This window comes from Dermacentor variabilis, chromosome 3, assembly GCF_050947875.1.
Source record: "Dermacentor variabilis isolate Ectoservices chromosome 3, ASM5094787v1, whole genome shotgun sequence".
Taxonomy (NCBI): domain Eukaryota; kingdom Metazoa; phylum Arthropoda; class Arachnida; order Ixodida; family Ixodidae; genus Dermacentor; species Dermacentor variabilis.
Genome location: NC_134570.1, coordinates 18,336,705 through 18,350,967, shown reverse-complemented (window position 1 = coordinate 18,350,967; position 14,263 = coordinate 18,336,705). Strand labels below are relative to the sequence as shown.

At 43.0% G+C, this 14,263-nt stretch overlaps 1 protein-coding gene across 1 annotated transcript in view; it reads left to right on the top strand.

The window, feature by feature from the left end:
- mtt (mangetout) overlaps positions 1-14,263 on the top strand; it is a 50,555-nt gene that overhangs the window by 10,087 nt on the left and 26,205 nt on the right. The gene's annotated exons all lie outside the window — the stretch shown is intronic.

Sequence of the window (14,263 nt, the reverse complement as noted above, 5' to 3'; positions counted from 1 at the left end):
CTTCTTTTTATTATTATTATTATTATTATTATTATTATTATTATTATTATTATTATTATTATTATTATTATTCGTATAGTTTAGTTTGATGTCTAAATTCTAGCGTAAGACGTACGTCATATAGGCCTAAATCAAGTGCACTGCCAAGCGCACCATTTACAATTGCAATATAAGTACGTTTCTCTTACGGAATTACGGAACTCTAGATATGCTGTTCTAAGATATGAGGATTTATTTATTTATTTATTTATTTATTTATTTATTTATTTATTTATTTATTTATTTATTACTGGCATATAATTCATATCAAATTAACGTGCGCCTGAATAAAATTTCTGCAAGCATAAATAACAAGAACATGACACCTTTAAACACAGCCAACATATTAATTTATTCACGCTAAGAACGTTGTCTGCGGTACGTGTAAGAAAGTGCGCGATTTATGTCTCATTGTGCTTTATCTCAAAGCCTGTACTCGTTGGGAAAACTACTTGGACCACGGATAGACATTGCGAACAATGTGTATAATGCGGATGTAATCAAGGGTTCTACGGAATACCGTCAGGTCAGGTAAAATCACTATTAGTAGAACAGGCGACTGGCCAGCGTCAATGTCGATGACCAACATCACTGACATTGAGCAAGGACCTGTTCTACCAATGAAACTTGTACTCTAGAGACCACAAATGCTTACCGAATAGAGGTAAAAAAATATTGCCTGCTTGTAAGCAATAGTAGCTAAAGTGTATAAGGCAGCGCATGCTTAAAGTATAAACCCCATGCAAGCGATCTTGCACGCGACAGCGACAAGCGACGAGATGGAGATGGCTGTCGCGTTCGCTCGTCGCCTACAAGTCGCACCCCATGCGAACGATGACTTCGAGCGACGTCTTCCCAGTGTTGCCGGTATGAGGGCAGCAATACAGGCGCCGAAACTAGCGTGACGCGTGCTTTATTAACTTAAGTTGATGTGTTTTACTGTAACAAGCAGCATAAAATATTTCTGAAAGTCTTGCGGTAGGTTCTTATCCTCGCACGTAAAAAAATTCAATCGTTTGCTCGTTCCGTGCTACAATCGGAAGTACTTGAGTTATGTACATCCAGTTCTGGCTTCGCGCTATTGGCTAGTCGCTCATAGCACTTCCGGGCGACGAGCGACGAATTCTAGGTTTGCAGAACCGAGCGATCGCGCGACAAGACCGAGCGATCTGTTCAAGCGACGGATCGATCCGTCGCTTATTTGCCGTGAAAGTTTCGAAATGTTTGCCGATGCATAATGCACCAAAAGTTCTGAAACGTATTCACACGTTGCGCGAATGCGGTAGGGTAGCTAATCGAATAAATCGGCGCTTTGTGTATAGAGTGTCGGCGTTATCCGGAATTTTTCCCGAGTCCCTCAGGTGGCACTGGACTTTTCTAAAAGTTATTCGAGCGAACGAGGGCTGGGGCGCCTAAAACGTAAACCTATTCCAAACTTTTCTATTCCAATTTTGCAATTCTAATTCTATTCCAATTCTGCAATAAGCCGTCCACGATTGGTCAAAACATTTTTGAGCCACTAACCATGCGCCTGTCCGTCACGCGATGTCATGAAAACTGTGAAAACACCTCATCTAATATTATATGCGCACGCTGATTATGCATGATTACACCGAACGAAAGAAAAATAGTAATTTCTGGTTCGATGCCTTTCTCGTCATTAGCGAAAAAGGCGCTTTTGATCGATCGCTATTGGCCAAAAATTTCCGGGTTGCACCCACTTCGCCTGTCTGTGACGCGGCATGACAAGAACGTAAATGCTCACCGCGTCAAAGTGACGTGTACGCGTTAAAGACGCATGAACATGCCGAACAAAATTGACAGCTTTTTAAAATAGCGGGCCACTGCCCCGTTCCGGAAGGAATAGAAGATGGCTGCCCGCCGATCGCTGTGGCACTGGCTACTCGGAGCTGCCGGAGAGTGTGTATTTATTTGCGTATAATAAAAGATTTTGCGTGGCCGTATGACGTGATTGAGACCTTTGAGCACGTATACGACATTGATCTGTGAACTCTACCTTGCTGCGTATCCGTTTCAGCGGCATTTTTAACCTTCCGTTGCACGCCGCCGCTATTTTCGACTAGCCACAGCAAGCTTAGTAAGGGGAAGCAGACCAATCGCAGACGCCGGTACCACCCTCCTCAACCGGTTATCTATTTTCACTGTGCTGGTTCAGCCCCGTCGAACTCTCCACTTGAGCGGGCTCCTCGCCTCTTCTCAACCCATTAGATAAGAAAAGCTGCTCAATGTAGGCAATGCTATTCGCTTTGAAAGCAAAAGAAAGTGGCACCCTATAAACGAGGAGGGTATTTGATTAAGCGTTTGAAACAACGCTGCTGGTTACCGCCCGATGCTTGCATCAGTGGTTACGTAAATTTGACGTCAGGATATTGGAATAAAAACAGATTGGAATAGTTTTACCTTATAGGGCCCCTGTTCGCAATTTAATGTCGGAGTTTCTAAACGTTATCTATAACTCGCGGGAGCTCATAAGGGCCGTTCGCAGAAATTAATTAAGTTAAGGTAATCAGAGAGTCACTGGTGTCCGGAGATATTTTGCCTCCTTTTAGTGCGTAAAACGTCAACGTCCTTAGAACTGTTCTTGAGCAAAACTTTGTAGCGCGCATTCCGAAGAGCACGATTTAAATCGTTCTCCGAAGCAGAATAAAAGAAACTCGGAGATAACATTTGACATAGCGGAAGTCGAAAACCTGCAGAAAAAATATGTGAAATAACAAGCTCACCAGGTAACTTCCTAAAGAAAGAAACAGCGCAAGGACACGCTGGTCGAAAGAAACAGTTATGCAACACATGGCGCTATCAATAATCATTTCGCCTACTGTTTCTTTCGCGCTGTTTTTTGTGTACAATGTTGGCCTAGAAACCACCCGGCTCGCTGTTTTGAAGGTCCTGGGATAATCAGCATGGGTAAAATTGATTGCTACATATGAGCTAATTCAAAGCCACGTGAATCTCTCATTCACCGCTCAGCTTTCAGCACTGCATTTATTTTTGTGTTTCCCGATCACGAAGGTCTTTGCAAATTTATATATCAGTCATCGAGGTGTCATTTTCGTGCCGTCGTCGTTGTTGCTTTGTCATGTCACTGCCATCACTGTCGTGTCAGCGTTGTCATCGGGCCACCGCCTTTGCCATCATCGTCGCATCGCCTTTGTCATAGTGGCGCCATCTTAGTGTCTCCATTGTCGCGCTGTTAACCGCCTTGCGCAGCAAATGATTGAATGATTCCGAAAGTGTCCAGGTCTATTATAATGTGTTAGCATTCGTAGGGTACTGCAAGCACTTTCCGAGGGCTGTGTCTCTATGTGTGCATCATCTTTGGATGTTTGTTTGTATCTAGCCATTCATTGGTTGGCCCGTAGTTTGTGGTCGAACGGGTAGCACATAAGAGTGCTTTTAAATATTTATGTTTTTAACGGTCAATCTGATCACGTAGTGACCTGAAAAAAAATACAAGCAGGAAAAAGACGGTTATTTTTTCAAACTATGAAAAGCCTTTTATTAAATGTACTACGTAGTGTACTTGCACCCTAAATCTCCAGCGACGTCCGGACTATGCTTACGATTCATGACCACAAGCATTAGCTGGAAACTCTGTTTAGTGCTATTCACTTGTGCAGTAAGTTTGCCAACCAAAAACATAATCTCGTGTTCTGATAAGTACAGCCTCTCTTTTACAGGCTTTCCTTGCCTTTTGCCTGCAAGGGACGGTTTAGCGTTACCACCAAGGAACGCAACAAGCTCGTGTCGATGTGTGGGGCCTGGGGTGTGCAAAAAACTTCGCTGAATTGTTTACCTTCCTCTTTGAGCCGGCATTTAGCGAACACGGCGCCCTTGTTTTCCCAAGGCTGTTCTTTTTCCCAGGCTTTAGCTATCCGCAGGCGCCGTCTTTGAAGTTTGATTTTTCATAGCTTAATTCTGCAGCCTCAACCACCGCAGCGCTGTTGAAATTATCTGCGGATATCGAGCTAGCAGACATGTTTGCTGTCTTGGTGGGGATTCTGTCAATTTTGTGGCAGATTGCCGTTCTGCTACCACGTTATCGTGCAATATTTCTTTTGCTTTCATCTGCTGCAGTACACGGTACTTTCCAGTCTATTCGGCGGCCATGTATATCGTCCAACGAGGATCAGATCATCCTTCTCCTCTTCTTTAATAGCCTCGCCAGAGTTCTTCCTTCTACCGAGAGTGCAGGGCGGTCTGAAGATTCTTCTAGGGTTTCCCGACAGGTATTTAGCGCTAAATGTACGGAACAATATGTTTTTGGCATCATCGTGATATAAGAACGCCATATGTTGGGCACCGCTACAGGCAAAATGGTACGCGGGCCTCGGTAATAACTGCTTCCATTTGTTGCTGATCCCATCCGCAACAGCGCCCAGCGATAATAGGAAATTCTGAGACACACAATTTCACAAAATTCGGCGTGTTGACGATTTTTTTTTTTTTTGTAGGAAGTGGTTATAGAGAAAGTTTTGTCTGCTGTCCCATTAGCAAGCTATAGCAGAAATAGGAAAATTAAACAGCTGCGGTATTTCAGTATCGCCCAGAGTGTTCTAACTGTGATGACAGTGTTTACGGAAGTAGATTTCACGCACCCTGTTGTACCATTCATTCAATGCTTTCGTGCACATTGTATTTCCGTGTTATCGTTGTTATCTTCCACACCTGCTTGTTCGCCGCATTCAAAATCATTGCTGCGCTAAGGCGGTGCATAAGCGGGGAGGAATAAAGTTTCCATGGTCAGAACATGCGTAAGAGCGTAGTCTCCGTTTTATTCTGGAAGACCCAAGCGGTGAACTGGCAATATTTCTTTCTCATTAGATTTAGTCATATTGAAAAGCAATCAACCGCCTGTGCGAATTATTCACGCGTATTTATAACGTAATTCTTCTTTCTTCATAGAGCATATATTCCTTTCCACTCAATAAACATAGCCAGTTGTAAGAGCCTCTCGTAAAATGCGTTCAGAGCTGGAGGACTCGTCGAATTCTGCTAATCAAGAGAAAAATGATCAGTCACTTTTAAAAGAAATGTCAGTGGACAACTACTTCGACTTCAAAAAATATTTTATTACGCAGCACAGCTCCTAAGCGAGCGTTTTGTACAGAGTCGCCCTCCACAGTTTTCGTTACAGCCAGATTTCAGTACTCTTGTACGCTGTAATGTTTATGATTTTCACCAATCCGACGCTTGTGTCCTTTTACGAAAGTTGTTCCCACAAACGTTACTTTCTTTCTCGCCCTCGTCAGAACTGCTAACAGAACCGAAGCGTTCGCGCTTGCTCTTTCTTATGATTTTCTTCTTAGCTGCACCAAATTAACAATGGCGAGAAAATTGCCGGTAATTTCTCGTTGCCAGATCCCGCGCACTCAGTGACTCCTGTAAAGGGTGCACCGCCGTAAATATGGGCATGCTGAGGCAAAGCCGCCGTACGCACACTTTTGCGAAACGGAGCGAGTTCACTTGGGCTAAGTATGGCTGGTGCGCCGAGGCGACGGTGTCTGCAAGGAGGCTTCGCTGGTGCCCAAGGCGGGAGCGACGATGCCCTGCAGTGAAGCACAGGACTAACAAGCAGACGCAAACTCAAGCAATCGTTCCCCAGAAGCGGGGAGCCGCGTCTGGAAGGTCGAGCCATCGAGTAGCCGGGGGTCTTGCAAAATATGCTAATGCCACCTTCGGGGTAATTTGCGCCTGGTCGTCTGTATACCGCACAGGGGGTGAAAAGGGTTAGGTGCCGCTGTACTCGGACCGGAGCGGCGTCATAGGATATCCCGGCTCAAGTTCTTCCCCTTTGCGTGGTTTCGTCGTTGCGCCATTATCATTTAGCGGGCTAACATTTCGCGCTGTCCCTCGTCAACACCCAAGTACTGAGCTGCTGAGATTATTTTCTTTACATTTCACAGTTCATTCAGCTCCTAGACGAGATAACTGCCGCGTATCAAATAGATGGAGCGCGAGTAGTAAGCGAATTAGCGCTGACTGAATAATTATTTATTTATTTATTTATTTATTTATTTATTTACTTATTTATTTAATACTGTCAAACCCGGCAGGAATCGTAACAGAAAGGGCATTCAGAAAAGTACATTGACATACAAACATGACAATGATGAACGGTTCAGAAATGCACATTATTACATTGAATAAACTTATACATCAGCGGGAGTAAAAAATATACAATGAGGTTGGTGCTGCAAGATTTAGGTTGGACAGATAAATGTGCCACAAAATGCAAAACAAAGGTAGTAACAAAGTGATTCTGACAATAAACAAAATAATTACTTAGATGTGAGTAGCTCGTTTTCAACAAGCGTGATAAAGGCAGTTAGTGATGAACTATTAACAGAGCTCACGTTCAAAGCGTTCCAATCGCGTATAGTCTGCGGAAAGAATGAATACCTGAAAGTGTCAATACGGAATGCAAACTCGCTGAGTGTGTGTGGGGGGGTTTATGACGTGTTTTCCTCGTTTGAGATTTCGTTATGTATAGTGAGGTATCCAGATGTAATTGATTGTTTATGAGTTGGTAAATGGTATTAAGGCGTGCTAATTTTGCTCTGTTTTGAAGGGCTAGCATCCCAGATTATCAGAGTAGTTCTGTCGATGAGTCTTCCAGCCTATGTTTGTTAAAAACTTATCTGAGCGCCTTTCTCTGAACACCTTCAAGTTTTTTTTAATCAGCTTGTTAGTGAAAGCAAACCAAATGACATTTGCATACTCTAGTACCGGTTTGACAAATGTTTTATATGCTAGTAGCTTTATATCAGATGGTGCTAGTCTGAGGCATCTATTAATGAAAAATAACTGTTTTAGTGCGATTTCCGTGACTTTGTTAACGTGAGCATCCCATCTGAGGTCAGAGGTTAGTACTATTCCTAGGTATTTGTATTCACAGACCGAAGCAAGAGAAATGTTGTTTTAGTGTGTACTGAAAGAGTGATCTATGTTTCTTCCTGGTGACAGATAATAGAACAGATTTGTTAACGTTAATAGTCATCTGCCAATCTTCGCACCACTTGGTTACTGCTGCTATGGCGTTATTTAAAGCTATATGGTCGATGAGAGAGTTAATTTCCTGATATAGTACGCAGTTATAGGCAAAAAGTCTGATTTTGTTTAAAATGCTAGCAGGAATGTCGTTTATAAAACTTAGGAATAACACTGGGGCTAAGACACTTCCTTGTGGTACACCTGATGTGACATCAGCTGTGAAGGATTTCTCGTTGTTAATTTCGACAAACTGAATACGGTTAGTGAGGTAATCAATAATCCAGTCTAAAATTGGGCCAGTTCCTAAAGTTATTTCAAGCTTCCTAATAAGTTTTGGGTGCGACACACAGTCGAAGGCTTTCGAAAAGTCTAAGAAAATGAGGTCGACTTGTTTATGGTGATCGATATAGGTGGTTACGTCATGCACGAGTTCTGAGTAACAATAGAAAGTTTCTTACGAAAGCCACGCTGGAAAGGTGTTAGAATTTGGTTATCTTCTAGATAGGTTGTTATGTGCTTTAAGATGATGTGCTCAAGTAGCTTGCATATTGTGCTGGTTAGTGAGATTGGTCTGAAGTTTAAGAGACCTGATTTGATTCCTGATTTATGTATTGGTGTTATTTTAGCTGTTTTCCATTATTTAGGAAAGGTGCAGGAAGAGAGGGATTTGTTAAAGAGTATTACTAAAGACTTCGCAATCCAGTCGGCATATCTGCGCAGGAATGTGTTAGAAATATTATCAGGCCCCAGCCCTTTTTTAGTGTCTAAATTTAGTAGAAGGTTGAAGACTCCAGGTTAGGTCACAGTAAGGGGCCCTAGTTGCTTGCCGGTGCAGGGGCTATTGCGAGGTGCATTTCTATCGTCTGTAGTGAAAATAGAACAAAGGTAGTTATTTAGTGTGGTTGCAGTATTTCGGTTTTCCTTCGAGGACGGATGACTTTCATTATGTACTTTAGGACATAAGTAACGCCAGAACTTTTGGGGAGAATCTTTTAGGAAATTTGTTAGCGTATTTGAAAAACAGAAAGTTTTAGCTATTTTGATTTCAGATTTTAAATCGTTAATGACAAATGTTAATTTTTCGGCTGTTCCTTTTGATGGGTGACGTCGGGGCATTTTTTTCAGTCGTCGGACCTGCCGCTTGGCATGAATTACAGTTTGAGTAATCCATGGATTATTCTTTCGCATTATTTTAGTCCTGGTAGGAACGAAATTAGTAATGCAATACCATAGAATATTTTAAAACCTACGCCATAGGGTTTCCATATTGGTATTAGTGTCATCTGAGAGTTAACGGAACAATGGTAGCTCTTCAAATAATGTGTCAAGTATGTTAGTGTCATCAGCTCGGCTGTAGTCAGGATATGTTATTGTTGATCGAGTAGAGCGTGTAGTGTAATGAAACGGGACAGAATACACTGTTAGTTCGTGGTCAGACAGGCCTTCTAGTACTTCTACGTTCGCGTCATAGGGCAAATGATTGCTCAGGAACACTATATCTAAAATGTTAGAGCTAGTTCCTTGTACGCAGGTAGGTTCTGTTACGATGTGCGTGAGGTTGAAAGAAAGCATTATAACGAGAATAACTTCCGCGCAAGGTGAAGGATATTGCAGTGTATTCCAGTCAGTGTCAGGAACATTGAAGTCCCCTAGCAATATTAGTCAGGCGCCCTTAACATGACGTTGTATGCAAGTATACAATGATTGAAACATTCATCTTAAAACTTTTTGTGCGAAAACAAACAGGAACGAAGAATAGGGGCAACACAAGGACGGGCGCACAAGGACGGACACAAGGAAGCGCTAGTCCTTGTGTTGCCCCTATTCTTCGTTCCTGTTTGTTTACGCACAAAAAGTTTTAAGATGAATCTGTTCCAACTAGGCCGACTCGCAGTTATGATTGAAATATGTCTGAATCAGAACAAAGGCTGAAATAAACGCATCCAACAATGACAGGCCTCCACCACGTGTCGGTCGGTACTTACGAACTATAGCGTAGTTCGGGGGAATTATTTCAATATTGTTAATGTCTTTTGTTAGCCAGGTTTCCGTAATGGCAAGCAAGCAGGGCTCGAAAACCACTAGTAATGACTCAAGGTGACCGAACTTGTTGCCAATGCTACGCGCATTTATGTTCATGAAAGTTATTTGGGACGTTGCTGGCGGCACGGGCGTAGGGTTCGTGCTTCCGTGTCCTGGTATTTTGTTTGGTTTGGAAGCACGTGTAACAGGGCACACGTCTTTTTTTACATCGCCCCAAAAATATAGTTCCCCGCTTATCTTTAGTTTTTTATAAACCAGAGAGATTTTATCGCCTTAATCTTTTTTTGGTCTGCCGTATTTCCGCAAGTTTCTTCTGATGGTCGCGAACGCGGGGTAAAAAATCTTCACTGATGGTAAACGCAGTCTCCTTTAGTTTGTGACAGTTTTCCAAGACTTTCGCTTTGTCCCTGAAATCTAGAAGCTTCAGTATTATTGGTCTTATTTTGTTTTCTTCCGGTCTACCTAATCTGTGGATGCGCTCGATCGCGACTTCGTCCAATTTCAAGAAATCTTTGACAACCTTCTGACACACTGAGCGTTCCAGCGACTCGTGATTTTCGTCTTCTTCTTCTGGCATACCGAAGACTATATGAGATTCGACCTTCTGGAGCGATTCTCGATGTCGTCTAGCCTTAGTTCCAAGGACCTGTTCCGTACACGAGGAAAGCTTGTCTTAAAGAAAGTTAAGCGCTCTAATTTGTTGTCGATTGATGTTAACCGTTCTTCTTTTATTACTTTTCTGTCCTCTGCAATCTGCTGTAGCTGTCGTGAAATTTCCGCCGTATTGGGTCCGGAGTTAGTTTCAACATCGCCGGCAAGCAATAGCAACTTTGTTATGTACACTATGTCAGACACTGCATCGAGAAGTACCGCAGGGCACGACAGCACGACAAGGCAAGGCTCACAAGAACGAGAGCATTTTCCAAAGCGTTTTCTTACCTGCACGAGGAAGACAAGCGGATTATTCATCTGTGCGCAAGCCCGGTTGCCACGCCCTTTGGGTTGTGATGTCTCGTCGACAGCTTTTATCGTCCAGGAAGCCCGCAGCGCCGCTTCGCACGACTGGAAGACTGCACTGCTGCTGTCGCTAGGAGTTGACGATGGTACGTCACGGAAACCATCCGTAGATTGCAGTATCGGAGGCTCCGAAGAACTGTCATTCTCGCGCAGAAGCACATAGGCGGCTCGGAAGTGCTGACACGGTTGTTGGTTTCCCGCCGGTATCACAAGTATGCTGGCGATCAACTGCACGAGGAAGACAAGCAGATTATTCATCTGTGCGGAAGCTCAGCTGCCGTGCCCTTTTCAGCCAAGTCTAAAGTCAAAGTCATTTTTCAAGATCTAAACGTGAGAGTTTGTTGAAATGAAGACTTGTAATTTATTTACGTGAATTTCTGGCCACGGATAACATACTTGTAAAGAAATAACGGAATGACATTTCAGGTATAGCTTAATTAGTATATTCATTATTTCTTAGTAATTGTTTTGCTGAGCTATCAAGAACTGAAACCAGCGCATCAAAAACGCGGCTATATGCCATACGTTAAGGTTTAGAAATACTGACTGTTGGGTTTGTTGGTACTCGAGGAAGAATGGCGCAAACGAACAGGGACGACATATTTCAGTATGGACGAAACACGACCAACAGTCAGCACTTCTAAATCACATCACTAGCTCCTTGGGCTCTTTTCCGCGTTCTGTGCTCGTACGTGTTTTCTATCTCGTCCCTGTTCGTCTACGCCATTCTTCCTTGAGTACGTTAGGGTTCCCGTGCTTAAATTAGGATTCTGAAGCATCAAAGTGAGCCTAGCATATATAGTACGCTGAGAATTACAGGGTTAGTTAACCCTATATATGCTGGGTGATTAAGGTTAAGTGCCGGAAGTTATTGAGGTTCGATACTTACAGTAAAAGCATCACCAGATAAAAATTCTTCCCCATATTTTCGGTATACAATGTCATTATTATCAGATGGTCATTCGTGATAATCATATTTAAGTGGTATTAGTGTGAGCGGACTGGGAATAGGTAATGAGTGGCAGGCAAGAAGCTAAATAAAGGCACTAATAATACTGAAAGGACCGTTGTCCCGGCCTTTCATCTAATTAATTCATCTCTTCCTCACTGCTGTAGCCTCTAACACCTATCGGCATAGACGCCGACTACGAGGGGGGGGGTTAGCAATCCCCCCCCCTGGCGATGCCGTAGCCTCCCCCTGCCCCCCCCCCCCCGCCCCCAACGTGTCATTGCCAGAATTTTGTCAGCCACATCGTTTGAGGTTTCTTTTGACTTGCCTCGACTTTTTCACTTAAAATTTTATTGCGGCTAATGGCTTACCGCATCATTGTTGGCGCGGACGTGAACGGGTTTTAATTCATGCTTTCACTTTATTTCGGCAAATTCTGACAATAGGAGAACAAGCGCATTACAAGTACCAGCGGCGGCGGCATCATTCGTGTTTGCTCAATTCAACATTGTTTTAAATTTCTACTGTAAACACCATGCACATATACAATATATTTAGATACATACTCAGGACAAAGTTTATTATATGTTTGAAACAGGAGCATGTAGCCTATTAACAATTATTTCTAAAGGTATAGATAGTCTATACCTAGAAAATGAATATTTGCTGTATGTTCACCTCGCTTCAAATTGCTTTGCGTGCTTTTCTGACCCTGCAAAAAAAAAAACAAAAAAACTGCAGACTTTAGCAACCCCTTCGGCAGAGCATTTTATCAATGGTGTGTGAAATGCACGTGAATGATATTTGTTTCAGTATTGTTTCTCTTTCCACTAAGCAATGCTAACGACTCGTGAAAAAGAAAGGAGAAACTCTTCCATTCATTAGGGATGGAAACATCGTCACTTGCATGCAAAGGTGTCCCAATTAACTATGATACACCAAGATTCAAAAAAGAAAGTGAAATTGTATTACTCGAAAAAAACCTAGCGCATATTGTTTCCAGTACAGTGTAGTAGCCGTCAGTAGCTTTTTCGTTCCTGAGATTTCTTTAGATAATTGTAAATAACTATCTAACTCGAGAGGTACTATCCTAATTATAGAAGTGTCAGTGAGGCATTTCTAGGCACAGCCAATGGATATATAACAGCAGTATATTCAGCGACGTACTGATTGCGTATTAATTTTTTTCCGGCTGATAAATCAACTTGGTCCATGACAAAGACTTGGCAGTTGGGACACCCTGTACAATTCTCTCAATAACTGAAATGAGGCCACGCCAGATTCGCTCGAAATCAGAATCAACAGCAGCCATGCGCAGCAGCACTTATACTCGAGCGAGAAAGTGAGAGAGAGAGAGAGAGAGAGAGAAAAGCTGCAGTTTCTACGGAAAGGCGAAGCAGTAATAGTGATAGCGAAGTATACGACAATTCCACGAAGGGTGATTACACCACCGAGAGACGTCAGATGCTTGGCGGAGCGAGAAGACTCACGCTGTGAAATTGAACTGTATCCTACTATGAGGTCTTGTAAACATTCATATAAGGCCCCCTCCCCCAGAAAAATGAAAACTTTCCGCCTGCGCCTATCGGTGTATATATTCTACTTGTTTGTCTTTTGTTCATGTTTGCTTTTACGTTTTCATGTCATCAATTTGCAAATGTGCACATGATTCAAGTACAAATTGAACGATAACATTGTGTCTTTTGGCATCCCTTTTGGCGCTCTTTGGTCAGCGTGAATTTTGGTTGCATGCAATGGATTTGGGTCATCGAGCTTTAGTTGAGCTCCGAGATTATCGAAACGGAGCAGCTAGCGCAAGTGAGAAAATCTCGTTCGCGGATGACTCGCGTACACGCATACATTGCCGCGTTCTAAATAGAAGCTCCGGAAATTACAGCGCGCGATTGACCCCACGAGAGAATTGACTGCGGTGGTGACGAGGGCGATCGCCGTAATGCCGCCCGCGTTTGAGTTGCGCGCTGGCACGGCAACAGGGAATAAGGAGCTGGCCTTGCGCCGCGCGTTCGCCGTATACGACGCGTAGCGACTACATATTGGCCGACGCCATCGCCGTCTTGCTGGATTTAGGCCTTTCATTGTTCCGCGAGAGGAGGCTTGCGCAAGACGTGAAGTTTTAACACCAATTATGCACCGTGTTATATAATTTTGTTCGGAGCTACTTGCGTCATCGTAGTATTTAATTGCGTCGAGGAGATAGAGACAGACAGACATACAGAAAGCAAAAAGAAAAGAAAAAAGGGAAAGGTCCCCAAGAGCTTTCATGTCTTCCTTTTTTCGGTTTTGAGCGCAGCGTGAACTAAGGCACTGCTGGAGCTTCTGTAAAGATGCGTAATTGCGCTGGATAGTCACGAGAATAGACAAACACGAAAACGCACGACTGCTAATTTCTAGCTTTGTAACCACTTCATCGCACTTTTTTTTTACAATTATTCTGCGACCACTTATTTTATCTTAGTTTTTGTCACGTGTTCATGGCTGGGGCGCTCAGATGTACTCGCTATGAACCTTCACATCTGTCATCGTCGCTTGCTTTTTTAACAATGCATTAGAATATCTTTACGCAGAGCTATACGACATACGACTGCGTTGCATACATATACATCCAAGATTTTCTTATACGATTTTCCAAAGTCTTTCTTCGTTCTTCTTTCTTTTATTTTTATTTTGCTTCAACCCTTTATGTCACTCGTACGGCACGAAGATTTCTTTAGTGCATCTAGCTTATCGATTTAGTACATTAATACTTCTCGTCTCTTTAGTGTACGACGCCTAAATGGCGCAGACATCCACTGCCGAAGAAATGGAAATCTATGCGCAGCGTTAAATGAATGCGATGTGTTATTTCACATTGGTATTGTCGCCAGGCACTTTAAGCTGCAGGAAGACAATGAAATCACTCAATCAAATTATTAAATTAATTGAAGGACGTAACAGTCAGCCTCACCGCCAACCATGCAGATGAATGAATTAATCGTTTATTTCTACAATGCAACATGCACTGTTGTGGCGGAAAAGCATAAACTCTGTTATTTATTTTGTGTGTTCACGTAAAGGTTTCACCAGCGACGCTACCGTGATAGTCGTCGTCTTGCGCCAGAGAACACCATCTTATGACGGCGAGTTTTCCAGATTCATCACCCCACCTATATACTGTACTCTGCCGTTCTCGACTGCGCTTCC